We start from the raw sequence: 26,110 nt of genomic DNA on the forward strand, positions 1-26,110 counted from the left end.
AAATCTACTTATTCTGTGTTGTAATTTAACATTAAAGCTTCTTTGTCTGGAAAAAAAATAAAATAAAATTGTTTTACAAATCAAAAAAAAAATTTTTTTTTTTGAAACAGGTAGAAGGTGGAAGGGTGTTGTGGGCAGGAGGGATGGGGAGAATGTAGTGGAAAAGAATAGTGGTTTGGGGGACGGAGCAATGAGCAGAGCCACTTAGCATGTATATGAGCTGGCGAACTTGACCTGATACCTGTCTACTATTTCCCAGAGGCACTACCTCCTGCACCTGGGTCTGAATGTGCATAAGGTACATGAGACACACCTGGCTTCCTGGGGTGGACTCTGACAGCAACATACACTCTGAAGAGACCCAGGGGGGTGAGCTAAGTAACCACCACCAGGGGAGGCCAAGCAGGCCCTTAGGTGGCTTTTATTCTTAAGTAATGACTCTTAACCCTACATGAATGCAGAAATGATTTCTGTGCACATCTGACTGACCCCAGGGAGGCACAGTATTCAGTGCTGCTGCCGTAGAGCTCAGCTCCTGGTCTCTCACCGAATGGCAGCCAACATCCACGGTGCGTTTCTCTTTACTCTTCAATCCCCAATGAACTGCTGCCTAGCCACACATATATTAATCATAACATCGGCATCAGGATCGTGTATCCTGTCTTCATTGCTGAGTACTCTGGACCTCTGTCGTACTACAGGTTTGTGAAACCTTGGCCAGAATAATAAATGTATACTTGTCTACTGTCTTCTGTGGTTGCATAACATTTTAGTTGTCTATTTAAATATATTATTCCTTCCTGTATTTCTCTTCATTCTACCTCTAGTTCATGCCTACAACAGGCCTGTCTGTCTTTATCTCGGTAAAGCTTCAGCAGGATAAGGAACCTGTAATTGAAGAAGAGGATTTGGGCTCCTTCAGAGATGCTGGAAACTGTGACAATGGTACCCTACACGACGATGTGCAAGGGTTTGGCTATGGTTTTATCATAGTGGCAGGATAGCAAACTAAGACACTGCCACAATAAATTAGGTAGAGAGTGAGAGAAAGATGCCCAGTGCCTACCTCTGACTTCCACATGTGCATCTGCATGCAGGTGCACCCACACTTGTGAACATACATACACACATGAATGCACACCACATGCACATACATATATACCTTGCAAAGAAGGATCTGTGGGTAGAGACATTGCTCCGGATTATCAGGATGAGCAGGATACAATTGCAGCCATCCTTCTAAGAGGGAAGCTGGGCAGTCAGAGCTGGAGGAGGACTTGTGATGACAGAACCCACAGATGTGATGTGATTGCTGGTTTTGAGGTGGGGGGACAGACACCATGAGCGAAGGAATGTGGGCTCCCTTTAGAAGCTGAAAAGGGCAAGAAACAGGTCATCCCCAGAGCCCCTGGAGGAAGGCAGCTCTACTGTCAGATTGATTTCAGCCCAGTGGGGTGCATTTCTTTTTTACTTCTGACATGTAGAATTATAAGAAAACAAATTGGTGTTGTTTTAAACCTCTGTAGTTGTGGCAATTTGTTACAGCTGCTGTGGGAGTTATGAAGGAACGGAGGGAATTGAAGACGTGTACAGAGGGAAGTGATTTTCCCTTATTCACTGGAGAAGGGAAGGGCAGAGCGGGAGAGTCCGAGGGTTAGAGCTGGGCAGTTTGCAGTCTAGCCCACAAAGCAGGGATTCCGGAGAGGGAGGGTTTACCAGCGGAACCTCACATTTAACAAGTCCTGCTGGACCCCAGGTCCTCTTGCTCAACCTCGGTAGTGGTGCCTGTACTTGACCCTACTCCTGTGCCTGACTCTTCACAAAGACAGATTTAATCATCTGTCAGAGAAACCTAATTTGTTTTCATTATAGGGCCTTGAAGTTGAATTTTTTGAAGTTCTTTCCCTTGCTGGCTCCTGGTTGCTTCTTGGGTCTCAATTCCAGGTGGACTCCTGTCCCACAGGTCCCTTCAGGACAATATTCTCTGTCACTTTCTCTTGTCTTATTTCCTTTGTAGCTTTAAAAAAATATTTTATTTATTATTTTTTATTATGTGTATGAGTGTATTGTCTGCATGGAGGTAGGTGCACCTGTGTTATGCAATGCCTGCGGAGGTGGAGTTACAGACAGTTGCTAGCTGCCATGTGGGTGCTGGGAAACAAACCCAGGTCCTCTGCAAGAGCAACCAGTGCTCTTAACTGCTAAGCCATCTCTCCAGCCCCTTCTTTGTAGTTTTAATCCCATCTGAAATGGTCTCACATGTTGGACTTGGGCTTTCTGTTGTCTTTCCTGACAGCAGGAAAAACCAGGTTTGCTGGGCTCATTGCTGAATCCCCCAGGGCATAGCAGCACCTACTAGTGGCCAGTGCTTTACAGCCCCAGCATCTCTGGAATCTGAGATTCTCATCTTCAGCCCCATCATCCTCTCTCTATTGATTGACAGCTGGAGATGCTTCACAAAGAAGCAAACTTTGAATCCTATGTAGGTTTGTATCAGCTGGAGGAATTATTTATTTTCAGTCAGCCTGTAGGGAGAAAGCAAAGACCCAGAGAGTCTCCCTGGACAGAGACTGAACTGGAGAATGATGGTACAGGGCGGTTGGCTGGCGGCCGTGGAAGTCATTTATGAATGAAATAAGCACCTTTGCTATCTTACAACAAACATCTACGAACTTAACGAACAGTGCATTCTGCATGCGTACTTTGAACTTTTAAGTGAGAAACATAAGGTTCAGGATCAAATCATTTGTGACATCGTTCTTCTCCCTAGTAAATATAACAAGAGACAGATCCCAGACAGGCTTAAATGTAAGTAGGACACCCCCCTCCACCTCGATGCAGCCCCAGTAGATGAGGAAGGTGACTCTGTCCTGACAGCTACTGCTGCTGCCCGTCACAACCACAGAGGTTCTCCTGCTGCAGAAGGGAGCACCGTGCCTGAGCCCCAGGTGCCTGCCCTTCCCAGGTCCTGTAAACAGAGCTTCTCCTTCACTTTGTTATTTTAAATGTTTCATTTTAGAATGATTATAGATTCATCGTAAGTTGATATATCTATATATCTATATATTTATATATATACACACACACATAGAGATGTATTTGTATACAAATAGATTTGCAAAAAGTAAATAATAAATACAGGAGGCCCTGTATACCTTTCACCCAGTGTCCCCTAAAGGTGACATCACCCCTTGTGAGTCTGGCAGTAAATGAGTCTTGACATTTCTTTCTGTTTTAATCAAGGCCACATCAATTTTTAAAAGTTCACATCTTTCTTTACACCATGTCCATGTTGTGTATGTCCTCCTACACTGGACAAGAAACAGGTACATGATCGTTCAGTCCCAGTAGATACATACATTACATGGATTACAGGAGGCATCTCTCCTATGTATATTCACTTTACCATTTTCTTCCCTAATCTTGTGAGTAAATCTTTTTTTGGCAGTATTAGGATGGAACCCAGGCCCTTGTACATGCTGGGCAAGTGCTGTACTGGCAAAGTTATTATCTCCAGCCTTCGTGAGTAACTAAATGAAATGAATGTCACTAACGGAACAGAGGTGATCAGCAAATGCCAAGTCTGGACCTTTGGGTTGGGCTATCATTTGTCCCCTCCACACCCCAGTATTTTTTCCTGGTGTTACAATACCAGGTATTAAATCAGCTCATGCCATTTTCTATTTTGTTTTGGTTTTTGTTTTATTGACACAGGGTCTCCCTGTAGCTCCATCTGTCCTGCGACTTGCTATATAGACCAGGCTAACCTTGATCTCATAGAGATCTACCAACCTCTGCTCCTTTGTGCTGGATGAAAGACATGTGCCTTCATACCCAACCTCATGCCATTGCCCAACAACAAAAACAACAACAGTCATGAAATCTCATAGTAGTAAGATGAAAAATTTTTAATTATTAAATTTTTGTGAATCTTATGCAGTATATTTTGATCATATTTATACGCTTTCCTTTATCTAACTAACACCCCTCTAACTGTCCCCGTCTGCCTGATTTCATGTACTTTGTCATATGTATTAGGGTCTATCAAGTCAGATTTGTGTCCCCCAAATGCCCTTCAGTGTGGGTCCATCCGCTGGAGCCTGCTTAGCCTATCTAGGGAGGATAAAAGTTTTAGTATGACAATATCTTATTAGTCATTGCAAAACTGGAGCAGGATGACATTTCTTCGATGTGGAGGAATGCTGTTATTTGCTAGAAGGTGCCTGGACTTCGGCTGTTTCTCGGCAGGACACTTGCATCCTTTGCAAAGGGACTGCAGTTGGCAAATTCCAGGTAGTGATTCTCTGATGCTCTGGAGTCATTAGATGGGGGGCTTTGTGGGGTCTCCTCTGGAACTTGGCAGGGTTAGGTTTCTCTTCGTTTGTGTTGAGGGCCTCACAAGGCTGGTTTCAGGCTCAGAGAATTTCTTACCACAGTTTTCCTGCCTTAAAGTAAGACCTGTTATATTGAAATTGCTGTTCAGATAGCATCCGTTACCTTATCAGATACTTACTAGGGAACACTGTCATTTCTTCTTCATTTATTTTTATTCTCATGTATACACTGCTTTTTTTTTGTTTGTTTGTTTTGGTGGGAGGAGGCAGATGTTCCCTTTGCACATGACCCTATCTTTTTGGAGGAAGAAAATCTTTTAGACTTGGGTGGTGGTGTGCTGCAAGGTCCTTCTGGCACAAAGCTGTGTTGGGGTCAGAGGGCTTGGGAAACTACAAGTTAACTCACTGCTCATGTCCCTGACTGAACTTCACAAAAAATACTTAGGGCCTGGGGACAAGTGTTTAAAATTAAAAAAAATCTTCTAATTTTAGGTGTATAGTGGGTTGATGAGCACTGGCCACCATGCTAAAGGCTACAGATCTTTAGCGAGAGAAATTTGTTTGGATTCCTTTATTATAGGACTGGTCCAAGCAGGTTGGGTGGCACCCAGCTGAGGAAGGGCTAAAGAATGGAAAGGTTGTATCTTTACCTTGGGACATGGCTCAAGGGGTATAATGATGTTCAGTCAAGTAGAGTTAAAGTTGTAAGTGATGCTTAGAGTCGGGGGGCTGTAAATGGGGAGCTGCAGTTCCAGGCAGCCTGTTCATTCTAAGCAATGCACTCATCAGTGGAAGGAAGTGGAGGAGCAGGCTCATTTTCCCAGGAGACTGAGCATGGCTTCCAGGTGAGTTGGATCCAGAAAGGGCATCTTCATAGGAATGGGGCATATGCAGTCCAACTCAGTTATCCCGAGGCTGCTCCCACAGCTGGAGGAGAGAAGGGCCTGGGAGACCAAAGCACCCTAGGGCCAGCCTTCACTTGCTGAGGGAAGGAATTCTGGATGCCCCATTGGGGCCAAGGCTACTTTAATTTTTAGAATTGCCCATTGTGGCTGCCCCATTGGGATGGACTTTGTGGTTAGATCATTATGGGGGTCCTGACCATAGAAGAACACAGAAGTGGTCTCCCCAATTCCTCCTTAGCAACTCACAATACAGCTACTGGTGTCATTGATTTCATGTGATCCACTCTAATCATATAAAGCGTCATCTTATCATTAGCCACTTCTGTCTCTTTTCTAATCGAGTTTTATCTTACATCTTAAAAAATTGCACAAATCATGAAAATTGCCTTCCAGAAGGTTTGACGTGAGCTGGTCTCCTGCAATCACGACTCTTATCTCCTTTCTCCATTCCCACTAGAAGCCACTCATCAATTATAGATAGAAAATGTAAAGGTTGGGTTTCCTACCTTGCATTCACTATAGAGACATACAGTAAATGCAGGGAAATTGCATTGCTAAACTTAAACTTGCCTTCAATCAAACTGACCTTTAAATTAGCCTTCAAACTTTCCCCCATCCTCCATCCCTAAAGAGCTATTGGACCATAGAACAACTTTTATTAATGACATATTAAATTATATTAACTTTACATGAGCCCCAACCGAAAAGGTTGGAAAATAGCTTTTATTGCATGCTCTAGGTAAAATCTAGTATAATGTATTATATTAATATGCTATTTGATTCTCCAGCTGAGATAAGGAAACAGAATTATGTTGGAGGATGGAATTCACAATGCAGTCTCGGCTGGAATAATTCATCAAAACTAATGGGTGAATTTCTAAAACACAAAACCAAAGGATAAGTGACATGGAAGGGGGCCAGGCCCGTCTCCTACATGGAGCGCGTCTCCTGTGCTTTGTTACCAGGGAATCCCAGCTCCTCCTGTCTATTAATCTCATTTGTGATCTCCCAGGTCTTCTCACAGTCTCTGGATGTATCAGCTGTTCTCCTGTGATGTGCCCCTGATATTTCAGCAGGGGGTACATTAGTAAGTTCAGCATTAACCTGTCCCTTGACTCAAAGCAGAATCTGGGCCAGTTTTGGATCTCAGGCCTACTATATAGCAACCTCCAGCACTTGCTCGTGGTGTGGAGGTGGGAGGAACCGTTTCTCCCTCATTTTCTAGCCAGCTCCCTCAGTTTTCCTACTTTGAGGCAGCAGCTTGGAGGAATAATGCCTTTTTAAAATGTTTCCTCCTGTGTGCTACTGGAAGAATCCTAATGCATGTCTAGAGATACTGAAATCCTGTGAGAGCGACAGTGTTTAGGAAAAGCCATAGATTCTGCAGCTCATTTGACCTACTTTCAAGATTCGTTCACCTACTTTACATGTGTAAATCTCTTTATAAACAGATCTTCAGATCTTCGTATACTCATTTGAAGAATGGGGAGGCTAAGAATAAATATTCAACCGTTTCTTTTTTTGGCATTGGAAAAAAATAAACCTTTGCCTTTACTTTGGTATAACACAAAAGACTCACTAACTTCACATATATAAACTCAGTTTGCATACATAACAACATGAGTTTTAAGAAGTGTAAGTTGTCAATTAGCTATTTCTAATACAGAATAGATACTGTACAATATGGTTGAATTTTACAGATGGCCTCAAAACTGGAAGAGAATTTTAATTTCATCTCTAATATATTAATAGCATGTATCTAGGAATTGGTTCTTGGGTTCTGCTAGAGAGCAAATTCCATCCTTAAGCACTGTGTTGCATGGTCATCTAAAAGAATGTGAATTGCTACTTAACTGAGTATTTGGTAATGGTGGGGTAAAGGCAGGAAGATGATGACCAGAACTGCCTCAGTAAAGGATCCTAGCACTGAGAATTCTGTGCAAAATCTTGATAATTCTTAGTGGTTAAGGACAACTTCACATGAAATTAATCGATAACCTTAAGATTAAAATGTCTTTTCCCCCCGCAAAAGAACAAAGAGGAATGTGAATACTGTACACAAACTGGGGTTCTGTCATGACAACAACGACTATGTGTTGGTTCATATCAAATTCAAGAATTCAGAAAAGCAGGCATTTCACCTTCTTGTGGTTTCTCTCCATGGGCAGCATTCACTGTGGTAGTTAGGTCCCTTCACTGGTTTTCTGCAAATCTGAATTCGGGTTTCTCGTGTGGATGCCAGCATCTTCACCCCCAGAGCTGCTTGTTTCCTTCCTCTTCGCAGTCTTTATCATCTTCATCTCCTGGAGATTCCAGGACTGTTTAGATTTCTTCTTCCGTTTTGAGCCTCCTTTCTCATTCTTGCTTTTGCCTTTTCCGTCGTCTGCCCTACCACCTTCTGGCTCATCTGCAGTCGTTCCACCTTCTCCCTCGGTTTCTGAAGAGCTCTGCTGCCAAATCGTCTGGTCCCCAGTACATTTCACTCCTGGTTATTTTAAATTTCCCACAAGCCTTCATTAAACCCTTTCTGTTTGTTTGACTTTCCAAACTTGTCTTTGTATTCTTTATATGGGAAGAGGTCTTTGGGACCTAGAAATGCAGTTTCATGGGTAAAAAAAAAGAAGATAGGATGCTTGCTTGCTGGAGGCTTCACAGCCCCCCCTGGGAGTTCATCAGTCCGGATGGGGCCAGTGCAGGGAGCCCTTCATCTTGGAGAGGACCAGGTCTCCCGCTTTGCACTCCCCGGCTAGCCATCCCGGCCGTTCCCCTTCCCGCTTGTCTTTGGTCCCCAGGAAGATGCCTGGGCCTCCAGCCCCGAGAACTGGCGGCCGCTGGGACGAGAGGGGAAGCGGTGCGAAAATTGATTTATTTTTATTTCATTTTATGTGTATGAGTGCTACACTTTCATGTGTGTAAGTGTACCCATGTCGTGCAATGCCTGTGGAGGAGAGAAGAGGGTGTTGGATCTCCTGACTGGAGTTAGGGGTGGTTGTTAGTTGCCATGTGGGTGCTGGAAATAGAACCTGGGTCTTCTGCAAGAGCAGCTAGTGCGCTTAACTGCTGAGCCATCTCTCCAGCCCTCACATCCCTCTTTTTAAATTAATAGTCCACTGAGTTCAACTAGCTGCTGCTCATACGAACATGGGTGTGTGCCATCCACTGGACATGGGCAACCTACCAATGGCCATATCCTCAGGGAAAAGTGTCTCTCCCTCCCCCAGCAACCACCGCCTGCCAATAGCTCCTCTGATAGTTACAGGGCAGTCTCAGTAGATCCCGCCCCCATCCCCATGCCATGGTGGAATTTTAACTGGCTTGATGTTATGTAGGTTTGGTGCAGGTAACTACCACTGCTGTGAGTTCATCATGTATACAACAGCCATGCAATGTCTAGAAGACAGCATTTCACAGAACCTCTGCCTCTCACATTCTTTCAACCCCCTTTTCTAAACCTTGGGAGGGGAGTGGAGGGGAGGTTGATATAAACACCCCATGTATGGCTAAGCACTCATTGTCCTCTTTTCTCAGTGGTGTGAACAGTTATGAATCTCTGCATTAACCACTTCCCATTGAAAAATGTAGCTTCTCTGACCGATGTCAAGAACATCATAAATTCATGGATGTGAGCATAAATATTTAAATGACAATTTGACAGCATAACCATTTAGCAAAACAATAGCAGTAGGTTCCCCACTAGGGCCCATGACTTCTCTAGCCATGTTTTTTTTTTTTTTGAACCAAGTTTACAGCACTGGGCGTGAATTCACTCCTGTAGAACAGGTCTCAAATCCAATCAGAAGATGTTGTGCCCAGAGAACAGATCCCCAAGAATTACCATGGAGTCCAGAGAGTGTGCAAGAACAAAGAGTCTTTCTCTGGGCTTCAGCTCAGACTCTCAGACCAAACCAACTTGGTGGATCCGTCTGAGAGCCCCGATAGCAGGGGGAAGAAGCTTTTTATAGGTTTTAGACAAAGGGAGGAGGGGAATAACAGTCACATCTTGATTGGTCTAAGGAGCCCACAGCCAACATACTTTAAGTTGGGGCGGGGGAAGATGTAGTCTTGGAGGCTTTCTATTGGTGGGTGCTCTCTCCAGGGCTGTGGAATGTGCTGACTGCTATCCTCAGGGCCAGAGGATCTTGTTTATTTCTTATAAGGTCTTAACATGCCTGGGCTCTTCTGACATGCCCGGGCTTGCCTAATCTACTTACAGAAATGGAGGAGTCAGCCACAATGGAGTCAGTGCAGTTTGTCCCTTTAGTTGTTTTGAGCCAAGCAAATTAAGAATTGAAAAGAACAATTAGTCCTAAAAAGGGCAGGGGTCTAGGGCACAGGGGAGGAGGCCAAGGAGGAGGGTTCCACAAAGACAGCTGGTTACCCCATAGCCCAGTCCTGCCACTGTTGTCCCAGTGGGCACATTTTTCCTGGCAGTTTGGTATTATAGGGTTTTTAAATTGAAAACACATACATGTGTATATGGTGTGTATATGTGAGTATGCATATTTGATGTGTGTGAGTACATATGTGTATGCACCTGTGTGCATGTCTGTGGAGGACAGAATGTGCCATGGCATGTCTTCCTCAATTAATCTGTGTACATGGATGTAGTATCTCCCACTGGAATCCAGAGCTCACCAATTTGGCAAGTCTAGCTAGTCACCTTGCTTGGGGATTCTCTGTCTTCTCTGAGTACTGGAATTTGAGGTGGGCCATCATGCCTGCCCAGAATTTATGTGGGTATTGGGGTCTAAACTCTGGTCTTCATGCTTAGGTACAAGTCCTGTATCACTGAACCATCTTCTCAGTTCCTCAAGAGCTGTTTGGAATCTTCAGTGTGAATTCATTTAACAATACTGAATATGGAAATTATTCTGGTTTCATATCTGTTGCTGTGATAATACACTGGCCAAAATCAACTAGAGGAGAAAAGGGTTTATTTAAGTTTACAGTACCATCCTTCACTGAGGGAATCCAGGGCAGGAACTGAAGCACAGACCATGGAGGAACACTGCTTGTTGGCTTGCTTCTCTAGCCTGTGCTCAGCCTGCTTTCTTATATAACCCAGGACCACCTGCCCAGGTGTGGCACTGCCCATATGGGCTGGGTCTTCTCACATCACTCAACAATCAAGAGAATGCCTCACAAACATGCCCACAGCTCAATCTGATAGAGGAATTTTCTGACAGAGAGAGGTTCTCTCTTCCCAGGTGTGTCAGTTGACAACTAAAGCTTCCAGCACAATTGATGCCTTGTCAACTTGACACATAAACACATAACTATTAAACCATAACCATTTCATTTCTTGTGCCCAAGATCTCATGTTAATATTAATATCACAGCATAAAACATAGTACAACTTAAAAAATTCCACAGCCCTTAGACATTCCACTGCATTAAAGGCACACTGTTTCTTTAAAATAATCCAAAGTGTCTTAACTGTGGGCTATTGTAAAATAAAAAACAAGTTCTTACTCCAAGATGGACAAACTAGGGCACAACCAGATCAAAGCAAAACCAAAATCGGCTCAATGTCTAAAGCCGGGATTCACTCACAGTCTGGGCTCCTAAGGCTTGGGCCACTTCACTTCTCCGTCTCTGCCATTTGCAGTACATGTGGTCTGCTCCACTCCACACCTGCCCACTATCTTTGGTGGTCGTCTTATGGTCCTGGCATCTCCAATATCCTGGGGTCTTCACTCCAACTGATCTTGCACTTTAAAAAAAAAAAAGTGCAAAATGCCAAAGAGGTCAGAAGAGGGCGTCAGATTCCCCTGGAACTGGAGTTAAGGATGGTTCGTAGCTGCCATGTGCGTGCTGGGAACCGAACCCAGGTCCTCTGCAGAGCAGTCAGTGCTCTTAACCACTGAGCCATCTCTCCAGCCCCGATCTTGCTCTTTTACAAGTGGCCTGTCCTGACCTCTCAGGGTGCCAAACCTCAGCTTCTCTTCACAACTCCTTCAGTTCTGGGCGTCTCCACTGCAACTGAGGCCGCATCTTCACTAATGTCCTCCTCTGATCTCACACAGTGCAAAGCCTTAGATTCTCTTCATGACCCCTTCAATTCTGCAGCCTTCACGCTGCTAAAATCAATGTCACACAGGAGACTCTTACACATGACGAAGTTTGGCTCTCAGCTTGAGATGGAGCCTTGGCCTCCTCTGAACCACAGCTTCTGTGTGCTGACCCTGAGGAAATACTTCCCAGAAGGTTTCTCCTCAGTGATGTTGGTCTATTTATAATCACAGCTGATTTTTCAGCCCCAGCTGACCAGAATCGATTGTTCCAGTAAAGCGAAGGCTTCCTTCCCTTCAGTGGTACTGGTCTCTTGTTCATCACACCTGATTCTTCAGCTCAGCTGACCAGAAACTGCAGATTCTCAATTCAAATGTCATACAAACACCCCTGATAGTCTTTCCTGCCCTTGAAACTTCACAAGCTAGGTCTCTATCATCTCCCATTTCTCCAAGCTCTGACGGAACACTTCCCTAAACTTCAAGCACTCAACAACTTTTCCAGTCCAAGTACCAAATGCTTCCACGGTCATCCCAAAACAACATAGTCCACCACGGCAATATTCAACTTTCCAGTACCAGTTTCTGTCCTAGTTAAGTTTCTGTGCTGTGACAAAACACCCTTTCCTACCCAAGCTGGCTTTGGTCACACTGTTTTATCACAACAATGGAAACCTAACTAGGACAGAAACCTCAGCAAACGTTAAGATGAGAGCTGTTAGCTCTGATGCAATTTTATGACAAGCTGTGTTTACATCTAGAAAACCAAGTAAGACAGTGACGTTTAAGGAATTGATTAAATGAACTACAAGAATGTTTTATATTTTTATCTATTTATTATAGGATGCATTGTGTTGTAATCGTCAATTATTGAAAATTTCATTTGTTGAAGTCCTAACCCTTCAGTACTTCAATACATGACCTCATTTGAAATAAAAGCATTACAGATGCAGCTAGCTAGAAGCATAGGTTTGCCCTAAGCCAATATGTCTGACACTGTCCAAATGAAGAATGAAAATTTGGACATAGAAGCAAGCAGCGTGGAATAAACATAAAGCCACTGTCTGAGCAGCATGGAGATGAAGATAGGCCAGAGAGCTTCCATCCTCAGAAGGAGCCAACTCTTAGAACACCTTCAACATGGGCTTCTGGCCTCTGGAACTGTAAGAACATACATTTCTGCTGTTAAAGGTGCATGTTGCTTTGTTGTGGCAGTCTCCGTAAGCTAACGTAATATCGGAGAGGGATGAGGACAGAAAGGAAGAGGTTAAGAAAAAAATAAATGAAATGGGAAAGGAAATATTTACTGTACGTTAACATCCCATGCTCGTGTCATTTGAAGATTTTCTCTGAGGCAGGTATTTGTGTTGAATTTTCCAGAAGAAAATTCTGAAGCGTGAACTATACAGAACGGCATCAAGTTGTGAATCAAAGGTCAAAAGCTAAGTCTATATAATTGCTAAACTGCCCTATCCACAATGAAATGAGTATGTCCTAGCTAACTTCTAGAGACCAGGAAAGTTGTACTTGAATGAAGCTGCTTCAGTTCTTGTTATAGCTTTGAGGGTGCTCAGAAATCCACGCAGGCTCATCTGAAAGGATGATACTGAGCTTTCGTTTCCTTTCCTGAATATCTTATGAAACTAGTAAATAGTGTCTGTTCATCCTCTATATTCAGAGCTGAGTTTTCTCTGGCCTCTGGCTCTGTCCACCACAGCTTCTCTGGGGGCTGGGATCCATCTTGGCTTCTGTTTGTATGCCTGAGTGTGGTCAGGACCTATGGCCTTGTAACCCATACAAACAGCAGTACTGGGCACCACTCCTGGGATGGTAGTGTCTCCCAGGGTGCATCTCTCTGTTGCTTCGTAGCTTGCATGCCTGAGTGAGGAGCCGTGTTGGAAAGGTTCACAAAGCCAGAAACTGAAGGCGGCCAAACAGTCAACAAAGAGAACCCAGATCCAACACAACACTGCCAACAGCTTGAGCAAGCGTGCTAGTGGACCCTTCCCCAGTCAACTTTCAGTTGAGACCTCAGCTCTGACCGTAAATTTGATTTTAGCCCATGAGAGAACTTGACACAGAGGGGCCTGCTAAGCTAAGCCTGAAGGCTGAATCCACAGATGCTATGAGTTGTCAAACGCAAGTTGTTTTATGCTATTAAAGCTGTGGTTCTTCATTACATGGACTTCTCTTTCCAACTGCTTTATCTTTTCTGCTTGGCCCTATATGGCAGCGTAGTAGTGAATACGACCGTTAGCTTAGCCGCCTAGTGATGGCGCTGACCTTGCTCTTTAGCTCAGTTCCATCTTCCCTCCCTTCATTTTTTAACTATTACCTTAATAATGTATTCTTTGAGAATTTTATAGATGTATACAATGTATTTTGATCATATTTCCCCTTCAATTCCTCCTAGATTGCCCCATCACCCTCCCAGCTTCATGTCCTCTGTTTTGTTAACATAACCCACTGAGTCAAATATGCTCCTCATATACATATGGGTATGGGGCATCCACTGGAACATGGCCAACTTACCAGGGACCACACCCATAAAGAAAACAGATTCTCACTCCCCAGCAGCCATGGACTGCCCTCAGCTCCTCAGATAAGAGTGGGGACTCAAGTGCCATGCCCTGTTCATGCTGGAATGTAGAATGGATTGATCTCCTGCAGGTCTTGTGCAGGCAGTCACAGCTGCTGTGAGTCTATGAGTGCAGCAGCCGTGTCATGTCCAGGAGACACGGTTTCATTCCTGTCCTCCCTGACCTCTGGCTACCACAGTATTTCCACTCACTTAACTATGATGTCCCTTGAGCCTTGTGGGGAGGGGACATGATACTGATGTCCCCTGAGCCTTGTGGGGTGGGGGCGTGATACTGATGTCCCCTGAGCCTTGTGGGGAGGGGGCGTGATACTGATGTCCCCTGAGCCTTGTGGGGAGGCGGCGTGATACTGATCTCCCCTGAGCCTTGTGGGGAGGGGTGTGATACTGATGTCCCATTTATCCTTGAGCATTCCACAGACATACATTCATTGCACTTTGACCAGTTGTGAGTCTGTGTATTAACCACTGTCCACTGTACAAAGTAGCTTCTCTGATGAGGACTGAGCATTCTAATCTATGGGTAGAGAGATACATATCTACAAGGCAGTTTGATACTAAGTCCATTTAGCAAAATAATAGTAATAGGCTCACTCCTAGGCCCATGATTTTTCAGAGCAGCTTAATTTCAAGGGAAAGTTAAGAAGAATGTGTACAAAGTTACCATGCATCATAATGAACACACACACACACACACACACACACACACACACACACCTGTGAATCTAACTTCAGTGCCATCTGTTTATTAAAACTCCTGAACCAGTGTTGACACATCATCGCCTTCCAAAGTCCATCGTTTACATTAGGCTTTATATTAGCATTGTACTCCTGTCAGTCTTGACAAATGTATAATGGCATGCATTCCACATTACAGCATCATGGAAAGGAGTTTCATTACCCTGAAAATCCTCTATTTTCTGCGTACCAGTCTTCCTTTTTACACTAAGCGGTGTAGAGTTTCCCCTTTCTGGAATGTAATATTGCCACCATGTAGTATGCTGCCTTTTCAGATCAGACTCTTTCATTTAGTAATATACACTTGCAGTTCTCCCATTTGCCTTTATGGCTTGATAGCCAGCTCTGCTTAGTGCCACATGATATTCCATTGTCCATTTCTGTTGTCTTTTAGTTTATTTGTTCATTAAGTTACTGAAGGCATCCTGGTTGCCTCCAAATTTGGCAATTCTGAATAAAGCTGTTGTAGATGTCTGTCTGGATGTACTTTCAAGTCCTGTAGATGAATACCATGGAGAGCAATTGCTGGATAACATCCAGCAGTGTGTTTAATTTTACATGAAACTGCCAAGCCACTTCCGGTGGCAGTTCACTTTATATCCCACTAGCAGTGATAAGGAACCACATTACTCCATTCCCTCCCCTGCAAAATTCAGTCTTCAAGTTCTGACTACTTCAATAGTCACGTAGATACATCTTCTTTTATTTTGCAATTCCATAACGACACTCTGCATTTTCATGCGTCTTTGTGCTCTTATGTCTTCTTTGGTGAAGCGTATGTTTAGACCTTTTACCCACTTTGAGATTTATCTGGCTACAAGTTCCTTTTCCCTGAGTTTCATGATTCTTTATATAGTTCGCTGACAATCCTTTGTCAGCTACATAGGCATTGTAGACACTTTCTCCTGAACACAGACTTTCTCCTGGACTGTGACTTCTCGTGACAGCATCTTTTGCAAAGTGGATGTTTCTAGTTTTGATAAAGCCTAGTTTAACATTTCTGTCTTCCATGCATTGTGGTGTGCTTTAAAAGTTATTACCATGCCTGAGGTAGTCTAGATTTTCTGTTGTCTTTTAGGTGTCTCATGTAAATTAGTTTGATGTTTTGTTTTGGGGTAATCATATGAAGAGTATGAAATTCACATATGAATTTGCTTGAGAGTAGTTAGTAAAAAGGCTTTCTCTGTCACATTGCTGTAGGTCTTTTGTCAATGATCAGGTGAATACATGTGCGTATGTCTATTGTTAAGCTATTTTGTCTCCATTTCAACAGCACTGCCTTGATTATTGTGGCTTTGTAGTAAGTCTTAAGGGTATGCAGTGTTTAGCCTCTGACCCTGTTTTCTGTCATATTATATTGGGAAATTTCAGTCACTTGCCTCCCAGTGTACTGCAGTATCAATTTCTTAATACACACTAAGAAACCTGTTGGTATTCTTATTGAATTGCATTGACTCTGGAGATCAAGTTGGAAAGAACTCATTTCTTACCAATGCTGTATTTTCCTCTCAGTGGCCAATAAAGATCTTGCTGTAGAGTTTTGTAGTTTTCCTCATACAACTCTTATGCAAGTGGTGTTAATTTTAAAAACTATTTTTGACTCTTTTAAATCAAATTTTTGCAAATTTCATACAATATATGTGGATCCTATTTAGATTCCTTTCCCTATCTGTCCCTCCTTAGTACCCCCACTGAATTTCGCACACACACACACACACACACACACACACACACACCCAAAGGTGCCTATCGAGTCAAATTTGTGGCTTCAAATGCCCTTCAGTATGGTTTTATCCAATGGAGCCTGGGAGCCTGGTCAACCTACTAACAGTCTCTCCCTTAAATAAGCCTGACTATCTTCCAGCAGCCATTGGTTGCCAATAGCTCCTCAGGTAGGGTTGGAACTTCTTACCTACCTCCCTACTTCTATGCTAGGATTTTTTCTGGCTTGAGCTTACATGGGACTTGTGCATGCTGTCACCATTCCTCTGAGTTCATATGACTAACTGTCCAGCAATCTGGAAAACGGTTTCCTTGTGCTCATCAACCACCTCTGGCTATTACAGTATTTCTGTGTCCTCTTCTGCAATGATTCTTGAGCCTTTGGAAGTGAAAGTTTGATCTGTAGCCTCTTGTTCTCTGTTCTTTGGCCAGTTGTGGGTTTGTGTTAATCACCATCTACTGCATAAAGAAGATTCTCTGGTGAGAGCTGAGAGATGCGTTAATCTACAGGGATAGCAATAAGTCATTAGAAATCACTTTAATACTATGTCTACTTAGTATTGGGCTCTCCCCTATGGCCTGTGATCTGTCTAGCCTCAGGCTCCTAACCCTGATGTGAATGTCAGGTATGGGATCCATCCTATGAAGCAGACCTTAAATTCAATTAGAAAATGATTGGTTACACTTATGATAGCCATGCCATTGTTGTACCAATGGGCATATTTTGCCATATCACTTCCTGTGTAGCTTATAGGATTCACACCTGGGTAAAGCTGATGATTAATTTTCTCTTCAGGTAGCACACACAGCACTTTTTAGTATTGAGAAAACTAGGCAGTAGAGATGAGGCTTTGAAGTCCACACTAGCTTGAATTTTTCCTCATTTGCTCCACAGATCCTGTGTATAGTGTCTTCAGCAATAGGGTTCTACTGTGAAGTTCTGTGAGTAACCAAAAGCAACGGCCAGTATTGTCTGAGGGTCTGTGGGACCCCTGGGCAACAGCTTTAAAAGAGGCAGTCCATTCCAGATTAAACTTTTTCTTTGTCAACCTATATGGTCTAGAATAGAAATTTTGTTAAATTAAGAATTATTATTTCATGTGCATGAATGTTTTGCCTGAATGTACATAAGTGTGGATGTAAGTGCACCTCATGTGTGCAATGCCTGCAGAAGACAAAAGAGGGTGCTGTGTCCTTGGAGCTGGAGCTACGGATGGTTATTGGTCTCCATGTGGGTGCTGGGAATCAAATCCAGGTCCTCTGCAAGAGCATCCAGTGCTCTTAATTACTGAACATTTCTCCAGCCCCAAGTTTTGTTAAATTTTTACTTAAATGTATCATTTTAGGGGTGCTACTGCAATTGATATTGTGCTTTAAATGTCAAATTCTACTTATTTGTTGTAGGTTCTTGGTAGGTGATTGATGTCTGAATATTAAACTTGTGTCCCGAAAGATTGTTTTAATCACTAAAATATTCACTTATTGTAAAATCTTTTAAAAATTTAAAACTAGATTTTAAAAATTATTTTTATGTATGACTGTTATGCCTTCATGTATGTAGGTGTACCCATGTTGTGCTATGCATGTGGAGGCCAGAAGAAGGTGTTGGATCCCCTGGAACTGGACTTAAAGATGGATGTTAGCCACCATGTGGGTGCTAGGATTCAAACCCGAGTCTTCTGCAAGAGCAACCAGTGGACTTAACTACTATGGCATCTTTCTAGCCCTACTCTATACTTTTTTAGAAAGACAATCTTGGCACATTCAAACAAAGATAATGTTATTGCTCCTTTCCTAATCTTCATGTCTTTTATTTCCTTATCTTCCTGATGCTGTTGAAAAGCAGTGAGGGAATATCTGTTGAGCATTTAGTCTCTCCCTGTTAGATGTAATTAGTTTAGCATTTTTAAAAATTTTTACAAAAACTTTATTGAGAATTTCATACATGCATATAAGGTGTTTTGATCAAATCCATGTGCACTACCTCCCCTCCAACATTCTCCCCTCTGAAGAAGTAACCCCCATATCTTTTAAGAATTAGATTCAAGCTCCCAAATACTTTTGACATTTGTGGCCTTTGGAACAGAATATGTTGCTAAACAGACCCAAGGACATTTTGACTTTTAGCCAAGAAACTAGCTACATTTCTTTGGGGTCTTTTTACCCTAACTGACTAGCCAGTTCCTACCTTCTATTCTTATCAAGCCACCCTCTGAAGGGGTTACCCAGATTGCCAATAGGGAATAGGGACACAGACCGCTCTGGCTTCTTCCATGATGAACAGGGAGGCAGGGTGAGGCAACTGGGGTACCCCTTCAGTGGATCTATCTAAAAGACTCCCAAATTGCATAACTCTTGTCTCTAAGGGGAGAAGAAAGTCCTTGAATCATGAATAGGAGAAGTAAAGGCAAGAGAAATTAGCATTACAATTTCTAGACAGGGAACTAGAAAAAAGCTGGAACAGGGCAATTTTCAAATGTTCATATGAGAGTCCACTGGAGTTTCTTGACAAGGGCTTCCAAAAGCATCCCTCTATTGGATTCTTCCTCATTTTTCTTCTGTCTTCCAAGGCTGGACTAGTTGGCTGGGAAGAGTGGCTGGATACTCAGGTGAGGGTCCAGTGACCCTGCTTGGCACTCCTTTAATGAATGAGCACAACTATCAACAAGCTCAATTGTGACTATGTTTAACAATCTGGCTCAGCTGAAGTCGCGATGATGGTAATTATTTCATGCAGGGGGACTGCTGTATAGCATCATCTTATTAAAAGGACCTGGAATTTAAAAGGATTTTGTGCTAGGAGCCACATATGAGGGAGAGCATATATTGTTTGTTTTTCTGAGTCTGTATTACTTCACATAGTATAACAGTTTCTATATCAGTCCATTTACCTGCAAATTTCATTATTTCATCTTTCTTTACTGCTGAATAGAACTCCATTGTATAAATGTACCACATTTTTGTTAATTACTCATCAGTTGAGGGGCACTTAGGCTGCTTCCATCTCTTAGCTATTGTGAAAAGAGCAGTAACAAACATGGTTGTACAAGTGTCTCTGCAATAGGATGAGTCCTTTGGGTATATGCCAAGGAGTGGTATAACCAGGTCATATGGTAGGCTCATTTTTAGTTTTTTAAGAGTTCTTGACACAGTTTTCCATAGATGCTGCATGAGTTTGCAATCCCACTAGTAGTGAATGAACGTTCCCTTCTCCACATCCTCACCAGCATTTGGTATCATTTGTTCTCTTGATCCTAGCCAGTCTGATTGGGGTAAGGTGAGACCTTAGGGTGATTTTAATTTGCATTTCCCTAATTACTAACCATGTTGAACACTTTTTGAGATGTTTCTTAGCCATCTTTATTTCTTCCTTTGAGAACTCTCTGTTTAGATCTTTAGCCTATCTTTTCATTGGGTCATTTGGTTTCTCAGTTCTTTGTTTTTTGAGTTCTTTATATATTCTGGATGTTAAACCTCTGTCATATTTGTCACTGATGAAGAATTTTTCCCATTCTGTGGGCATTCTCTTCACTTTTTTTATTGTTTCTTTTGCTGTACAGAAGATTTTAGTTTAATGAGGTCCCATTTATTGATTGCTGACCTTAATTCCTGAGCAACTTCTGTCTGATTTAGAAAATCCTTTCCAACACCTATATCCTGTACATTACGGCCAATATTTTCTTCTAGTAGTTTCAGGATTTCCAGTTTCACATTGAGGTCTTTGATCCATTCGAAGTTGACTTTTGTACAAGGTGAAAAATAGGATCTAGTTTCATTCTTCTACAGGTGGAGATACAGTTTTGCCAGCACCATTTGTTGAAGATGCTGTCTTTCAACCATTGTGTGTTCTTGGCACCTTTGTCATATATCAGGTGGCTGAAATTGCACGTACTCAGGTTTGGATCTTTAATGATGATCCATTGATCTATGTGTCTGTTCTTGCACCAGTACCATGCTGTTTTTATGACTATGGCTCTGTAGTAGCCTTTGAGATCTGGTATAGTAATCCCCCCAGTATTGCTCATTGCACTCAGAGTTGCTTTGGCTGTCCTGGGTCTTTTGTGCCTCCATATGAATTTAAGGATGCATTTTTCCAATTTTGTGAAGTATATCATGGGGATTTTGATTGGGATTGCATTGAATCTATATATTTCTTTTGGTAGGATGGTCATTTTAACAATATTAATTCTTCCAATCAATGAACATGGAAAGTCTTTCCATCTACTGGTGTCTTCCTCAATCTCTTTCTTTAAAGATTTAAAAATTTCATTGTGGAGCTCTTTGGTGTTGTTCCTCAGATTTATTCCAAGATATTTTATTTTTTTCCAGCAATTTTGAATAGGAGCATTTCCCTGTATTCTTTCTCCGATTGCTTGTTATTGGTATATAGAAAGGCTACTGATTTTATAGATTGATTTTATAACCTGCCACTATACTGAAAATATTGATCAGTTCTAGGAGTTTTCTGATCGAACTTTTACAATCTCTTAGGTATAGTATCATATCATTGGCAAAAAGCGGTAGTTTGACTTCTTCTTTTCCAATTAGTACTCTTTTAATTTCCTTCTCCTGTCTTATTGCTCTAGCAAGTGTTTCAAGCCCTATGTTGAAAAGAAGGGAAGATAGTGGACATCATTATTTGGTTCCTGATTTTAATGGGAATGCTTCCAGTTTTTCTCCATTTAGAATGATATTGGCTGTGGGTTTGTCATATATAGCTTTAACTACGTTGAGGTATGTTTCCTCCAGCCCAATTCCCTTTAGGATTTTGAACATAAATCCATGCTGAATTTTGTCAAAAGCCTTTTCTGCATCTATTGAGATGACAATGTGGTTTTTGTCTTTGAGTCCTTTTATATGATTAATGTCGTTTATTGACTTCATATATTGAAATATTCCTGCATCTCTGGGATAAAGCCTACTTGATTATGGTGAATGATATTTTTGATATGTGTCTGTATGTGGTTTGCCTATTTTGTTGAGAATTTTTGCACCTATGTTCATTACAAATATGGGGCTATAGTTTACTTTTCTGTTTATGTCTTTACCCAGTTTGGGTATTACAGTGATGCTGGCTTCATAGAAGGAATTTGGGAGTTCTCCCTCTGTTTCTATCATTTTGAATAATTTAAGTAGTATTGGTTGGAGGTCTTCTTTAAATGTCTGATAGAATTCTGCTGTAAATCCATCTGGGCCTGAGCTTTTTTTAGTTGGGAGGCTTTGTATTACTGTTTCAATTTCCTTAAATATTATGGGTCTGTTTAAACTCTTGATCTCTTCTTGGTTTAACTTTGGGTGTTCCCATGATTTCAGATATCCATTCATTTCTTTTAGACTTTCAGATTTAGTAGTGTATAGTTTTAAAAAATATTTCCTTATAATGGTCTGGATCTTTTGGGTGTCTGTTGTGATGTTTCCCCTTTCATGTCTAATTTTGTTGATTTGAATTTGCTCTTTCTTTCTTTTGGTTAACCAGGCTAAGGGTATGTCTGGGTTGTTTATTTTTTTCAAAGAACAAGCTCTTAGATTCCTTGATTCTTTGTATTGTTTTCTTTCTTTCTATTTCCTTAATTTCTGCTCTGATTTTTGTTATTTCTTCTCTTCTGCTGGGTTTGGGTTTCATTTGTTCTTGCATTTCCAGTGCCTTGAGTTGCAATGTTAGTTCATTTATTTGGGCTCTTTCCAACTTTTTAATATAGGCACTTGGAGCTATAATCTTCCCTCTTAGGACTGCTTTTAGTGTGTCCCAGAGGCTGTTTTGTGTTTTCGTTGAATTCCAGGAATTCTTTTATTTTTTTCTTAATTTCTCCTTTGACCCACTCATGGTTTAGGAGTGTGTTTTTCAATCGCCACGAGTTTGTGTAGTGACGAGGGCATCGTCCAGTGTTGATTTTGAGCTTTATTGCTTTGTGGGCTGATAGAATGCATCAAATTGTTTCAATATTTTTGTATTTGTTGAGGTTTGTTTTGTGGCCCAGTATGTGGTCAGTTTTTGAAAAAATTCCATGAGGTGCTGAGTAGAAAGTGTATTCTTTGGTGTTTCGGTGGAATAATTGAAAGATATCTGTTAGGTCCATTTGATGTATGGTATCATTTAATTCAGATATCTATGTTTATTCTTTGTCCAGTTGACCTGTCTAATGAAGACAATGGAGACAGTTGAAGTCTCCTACTATTACTGAGTTGGGGTTAATATGTGCCTTATAGTCCTGTAGTGTTGTTTTAATGAATTTGGTTGCACCAGAGTTTGGTGCATATATGTTAAGGATTGTAATATCTTCTTGGTTTAACTATTCCTTTGATCAGAATGAAGTGACCCTCCTTATCACTTCTGATTAGTTTTACTTTGAAGTCTATTTTGTCAGATATTAGAATTGCAACCCCTGCTTGTTTCATGTGCCTTATAGTCCTGTAGTGTTGTTTTAATGAATTTGGTTGCACCAGAGTTTGGTGCATATATGTTAAGGATTGTAATATCTTCTTGGTTTAACTATTCCTTTGATCAGAATGAAGTGACCCTCCTTATCACTTCTGATTAGTTTTACTTTGAAGTCTATTTTGTCAGATATTAGAATTGCAACCCCTGCTTGTTTCTCAGTGCCATTGCTTGGAATAGTCTTTCCCATCCTTTTACCTTAAGGCAGTGCCTGTCCTTGAAGGTGAGATGGATTTCTTGCGGACAGCAAAGAGATGGATTTTGTTTCTTAATACATTCACTTAGCCTGTGTCTTTTGACTGGGGAGTTCAGTCCATTGCTATTATAAGGTTATTATTGAAAGGTGTGTATTGGTTGCTGTCATTTTGATTGCTGTTTGTGTTCTCTGTGTAATTTTGTGTTTCCTAGATTATATCTTTATTTTCTTTCATTTTTCCTGGGTACAGTTGTTTCTCTCTCTGCTCTCTGTATTGCTTCATGTATTCTTTGAAGGGCTGGTTTTGTGGACATGTATTCTTTCAGGCTATTCGTGTCATGGAAGATTTTTCTTCCCCCCTCAACTATAATAGACATTTTTGCTGGGTATAGTATTCTGGGCTGGCATTTATTGTCATGCAGAACTGGAAATACCTTGGTCCAGTCCCTTCTGGCTTTCATAGTTTGAATTGATAAGTCAGCTGTAATTCTGATGGGCTTTCCTTTGTATGTGACTTGTTTTTCTTTTGCTGCTTTCAGTATTCTCTCTTTGTTCTGTACATTTATTGTTTTTACTATGATATGTTGTGGGGAGTTTCTTTTCTGATCCTATTTGGTGTTCTATGTGCTTCCTGTATTTACATGGGGATGTCTTTCCTTTATTTTGGGAAATTCTCTTCTGTAATCCTGTTTAAGATCTGGTCAACACCATTAACCTGAAATTCATTTCCTTCCTTCCTCTATTCCTATGATCTGTAGATTTGGTCTTTTCATGGTGTCCACATCTCTTACATATTCCATTCCTGTGTTTTTTTTAATTTTCCATACTCTTTGCTTGAGTGGTCCAATTCTTCAACTTTATCCTTCAGTGTTGATATTCTGTTTTACATTTCATTCATTCTAGAGGTGAGGCTTTCCCCTGTTGTTTCAAGTTGACTTATTACGTTTTGAACTTCCTTCTTCATTTCTGCCTCATTTTTCTTCAATGTTTCTCTTTTGTGAATTCATTCAGAAGTTTATCTCCATCTTCTTTTAGCTCTTTGATTTGTTTATTCATGTGTTCTTTAAATTTGTTGAATTCTTTTATCATGTTTATAAATGTTCTTTTGAGTTCCATGTCCTGTGTTATCTCTAGGGAGTTTAAATTCAGTCTCCTGGGTTTTCTCTAGGGGGTTCTCCTTGTAGAATTCTTCTACAGGATTGGTGGGCTTTAGTGGGGGCACAGTGTTTTGGCTTTCCATTTTATTATTCTTTCGTTGTGGTTTTGGCATGTGAATTTCTTTTGTTGTTTATGATTCTGATATGAGAATTTAGTTGAAGTGTGCTTCTGTTTGTATTATCCAGGTGCCTAGATCCTTTCTTTATTGGTTATGTAAAGCTGGTTGGTACAGGGTTCAGGTTCTCTCAGGTTTAATTTGGATGGAACTGATGGCTTCAGAACAGCTATTCAGGGGTACCCACAGAAGCCCAATTCAGGTTCCACTCAGGCTTCCTTCACCACATGGAGGCAGAATCCAAGCTCTCTCAGAGAATTCCATGCTGTTGTCAAACCTGTGCCAGAGGGAGGCCAGAGGGGGGTCAGAACTCAGCACACTGTGGAGGTCTGAGCTACTACCCTGATGGAGGAGTTCAGTACCCACTCTCTCAGGCAGTCTGCTAGGAGCTTAGCCTTAGGCTACCAAAGCCAGATCTGCCCTGGGGCCTTGGGAGGGGCCTCACAAAATTCCAGGTAGGGGGATGGTATGGCACAATTAGGGGAAGCTCACCACCAGGTACAGTTAGGATCAGGGCTCTGTCAGGCTGTCCCCTGAGTTCTCAGGCCCTCTGGTAGTTGGAGGGCAGAGGGAGGCCAGAACCCCAGCACTCTCTGGCGGTCTGCTGAGCTCTGAGCAGCTCCCCCAATGGAGCAGGTCTGAACTCACCCTCTTAGGCTGTCTGCTAGGATCTCAGCCTTCAGCTGTGCATTTTTGTGGCTCTCTTGGTGATGGATCTACAGATCGTTGTGTGCTGCCATGTGGGTGCTGGAAATCGAACCAGGAACCTCTGAAAGACCAGCAAGTGCTCTTAACAACTAAACCATTTATCCAAATCTTGAATTATACTTTATCTACCTTGTTGAATTTGATATGCTGACATTTATTTATTTTTATTTTATGTATATTAGCATCTTGCCAGCATGTATGTAGTATACCACATGTCTGCAATGCCCACAGAGGTCATTGCTGGGAACAAAATTCGAGTCCTTTGCAAGGGCAGCCAGTGCTCTTTTGGGGGATAATCCTAATAAGTTTATTGAGCTTGCTAACAGAGCAGAGGGTGGAGTTTTCTTTACAGAAGAGTGGGTTCCCCCCTCCCCATTATGACTGCACTGGAAAGTCTACACTCAATTACAGATCCTGTAACTTCCTGATAGGTGCACAAAATGATGAGAGAGGTGCTTCATGGTGTTCTTGGGTTATATATCCATAGCCCCTCCCCTACATGCAGCTAAGGTCGATTGATTGGGTGGGTGGGAGGGGTAACAGACTTCCCCACTGACTTCTTGAAAAGTGTGCAAAGGAGGTGTGTCTATAGCTAGTGGCATGGTGGTTGGAGGACCCTTCCAGATAACACTCCATCCCTTCCTCTGGCTCTTACATTCTTTCAGTCAACCTCTTCCACAAAAGACCCTGAACCTTGGAGGGAGTGATAGCTGTGGGATGATTTTCCTTCCATTGTAGCAAGGTACTTGACTTTTGGGTCTTTGCATCATGTGTTTTCCATGGGCTGTTCACCCATTTCGGTGGGATTCCATCCACTATAAAAACACAAACTGTGAGAAGCAAGAACATCTAAACAGTGCAGCCAGTGCTCTTAACTGCTGAGCTATCTCTCCACCCCCTCTGGTTTGCTAACATTTTCTTGACAATATTTCATCTATATTCATGGAGCGATACAGTCTTTAGTTTTCTTTCCTTTCAGTGTCTTAGGCTTGTTTTGGTGTTGGAATATTGCCATCTCAGTAAACAAGTTAGGAAATATTTGATGTACTACTGTATTCTGAAAATGATTATAAAAATTTGATTTCTTTTAAATGTCTGGTAGAATTGATCAGTGAATGCTTCTTGACCTACTGCTTTCTGTTTTGAAGATTAATAATTATTAATTATATTCTTTATATAGACATATAT

The 26,110-nt window shown here is 41.8% G+C and overlaps 1 pseudogene; it reads right to left on the bottom strand.

The window, feature by feature from the left end:
* Window positions 1–7,422: 7,422 nt before the first annotated feature.
* LOC103737811 overlaps window positions 7,423–26,110 on the bottom strand; it is an 84,910-nt pseudogene continuing 66,222 nt past the window's right edge.

The sequence above is a fragment of the Nannospalax galili genome, unplaced genomic scaffold, assembly GCF_000622305.1.
Source record: "Nannospalax galili isolate Female #2095 unplaced genomic scaffold, S.galili_v1.0 scaffold698, whole genome shotgun sequence".
Classification (NCBI taxonomy): Eukaryota; Metazoa; Chordata; class Mammalia; order Rodentia; family Spalacidae; genus Nannospalax; species Nannospalax galili.